This window comes from Herpailurus yagouaroundi, unplaced genomic scaffold, assembly GCF_014898765.1.
Source record: "Herpailurus yagouaroundi ecotype Mexico unplaced genomic scaffold, PumYag 205, whole genome shotgun sequence".
In the NCBI taxonomy this organism is placed as follows: Eukaryota; Metazoa; Chordata; class Mammalia; order Carnivora; family Felidae; genus Herpailurus; species Herpailurus yagouaroundi.
Window position 1 is genome coordinate 10,831,854 of NW_024412436.1, and position 2,840 is coordinate 10,834,693.

A 2,840-nucleotide genomic window follows, 5' to 3' on the forward strand; every position below is an offset into this window, starting at 1 on the left:
CTCAGGCTTCCTCCTGGTTGGCATGCTGGGAAATGTAGTTCTCAGGCCTGCAGCGCCTGCCATGAAGGGGGAGTATTCAAGAGTAGGGAACAGGGCTGACATCCCCTGGAAGGCAGAGAATGTCTACCCTCTTTGTTCTTCCTGCTTTATTCCCCTTGATGAAAGAGTGATCTCACAGATTGGAGTCTGTCAGACTTTGTTGTCCCACGTCCCATGTGGTAGGAATGTTCTGCCTCACGTTTTCAGAAGGTAATGATTATGAGCTAGAGTTTACAGAGCTCTGTGTCAAGCACTGTACTAAGCCTCTCACAGAAATTACCCACTTTAGTCCTCGGGAGGTGAGAATTATTACCCACCCTCATTCTGTGGGTGAGGAAAGGGGCAATGGAGGCTGAGTAACTTGTCCAAGTTTGCCTAGCTAGAATTTGACGGCGGAGTTTGGGTTTTTAACCCTCAGATCCCACTGCCCTACACGAAAGGTACATACCAGTTCTGGAGAGTTCGGCCACGAGAAGGTGCAGAAGGAGGGAAGGGTTTTGCGAGTCTGGGTGAATTTGTCAATAGCATAAAAACCAAGACTACCTGCGGGTCGTCCTCGGAAGCTTGAAAACACACTTCAGGAGTGGTTCTCAAGAAGCATGTCCGTGGGCTCCGGGAGTCCCCCAATAGCCACGCCCCTTGCTCACTGTCGCAAAGAAAGCGGAAGTAGAAAAAAAACCCAACTTGTGATTTGGCATTCGAATCCTTTCCTCGCCGTTTTAGCTCCCTTCGTGATGGTGAGCATATCGTTCAGCCTTCTTGTGTTTTGGGCACCTCATCGGTGTAAATGGAATAAGTATGTTAGGCTTCCTCAATGAAGAATGGGGGGTCGGGGGGTCGGACTCACTTACCATAAATTACTCTGAAAATCCACCTGTTGAAGAAGAGTCCTGCTCTGTGCAGGCAGAGATCGCGCATTGGACTAGAGGATCACCGAGGTGTCATTTAAAATTCATCGGTGACGGGGTTGCAGAGGAAGACAGTCACACAGTCCGCTTGATTTTGCAGTCGTTATTTTTACGGTGAAAGCTTGCCTCCACTTCCTTAACTTTAAATCCATCACTCTCCCTCTTTATCTCCTAGAACTTGATGTGTTCCTGTCTTTGTTCTCACCCCTAGAAATGGACTCCCTGACACCGGCCTTGTCTTACCGTGGTTGTTTGTAGACTTTATACATATTCTAGCTGCTGCTGCAGCCGTCCCTGCTGCCCGATTTCTCCTAGATTCCTTAATTACTTGTGATCGGACACTACATTTGTCTTTGGGGCTAGAAGACACTCAGAACAGAGCGCAGTGCCTGACGTGAAGTTTGAAGCGAGTTATTTCACAGGAAAAGGAAAGCACGCGAATACCGATATGCGTTCATTTCCATCATCAACGTGCGTTATTAAGAGCCACACCCAGTGCTGTCCTGAATGTTAGGGATGTAAAGGTTAAGGACACGGCCACTGGCCTCGAGGAGCTCACAGTGGGTATCATGCACATAATTTTGAACCCTTTCGTGCACATTTCAAATCTTAAGTTGGACCGTCTTAGCAACCACCGCATGCCTCAGCTTTGCACCGTGGCTATAGAACCCTAGGCTTACTAGGGACAAAGACAAATGGAAGCAGACGTGGGGACAGCTTCCACCCAGCGTTGTTGTTATGCAGCTGGATGCTGGATGCTCGGTGGTGAGGGATGGCAGGGGAGATAAGACGCAAGAGCGAAAGTTTATTATTAATTTTGAGCCAAATCTCTCTCATTCGTCTTGTAGGGAAAATTGCTTTCTGGTTGTCAAGCACTCCCGAGTCTGGCATTCCAAGTCCACCCCCTTGGTGTCAGAAGTGTGATGCTTTGGCTTGCTCCGTGCTTTTTGTTTTCTCGCACTTCTGAGACCCCGCATCTTGACACATATTTTCAGTTCCTTCAGGAGCTTTGGCAACACCCCTCCGTGTAGCGCAGCTCAGCATTTCATTTGTTGCTGCAGATTCCTCCTTAAAGATTGTGCATGAGGATGACGGCTAAGGCGAGAGCCAACACTTGGTCCCGGGCCTCCCTCCCTGCCTGGGGACCCGGGGAGGGGAGTCACGCGTCACAGTTTGTGGCCTCAGGCCTTGGGTTGTGCTTTCAATCCACGCCCCCGGCCGTGTTCATCCGAGAGATGAGATTGTAAGATTTGCTACAGGAAAAGCTTTGCTATAATAAATATCTGGCATCTCTACTGGGCTCTCTTCACCCACCAAGTAAGGGCAACTCTCCAAAGGCCATCTTGTACCCCAGGCACGGCTTCTGTTCTGTGAAACCTGGGTGTTCGCTGTTCCTCCTCCTTCTGAACCTCCTTCTCCCTGGAGGGAGTTTTTCTTTTCTCTTTCTATGCATTTTTGGTCCTGGGCCAGTATGGAGGCCAGTTGACCCAAAGCTACACAGGGTTTCTTCCACTCGGAATAACAGCCTCTGTTTTTTGTTATTGTTTCTTTAGCTGCCTGTGACTCAGTCTTCAGGGGAAGGGGTCTCACCCACAGGACCTAGCGCACAATAGGCATTTGATGATCGTCAGTTTTATTCGTGTGCTCTGGGAAGCCCTGCCCCCGACATTGCACCTGGCTGCCTGTTATCGAGCGGAGAGTCAGATCAGCCAACAGGCCGTGGGCCGGGATTTCTCTGGGCGCATCCTCATTCTCCTGGGACTTGGTTTCCTCATTCTTGATGTGGGAGTGAGAAGGCTGCCTCCCTCACAGGTGGCTGCAAGGAATTATAAACCAATAAAGTGATTGCTTGGCATATGGCTGAATGTCAAGGGCAATATAAACGCTTAATCT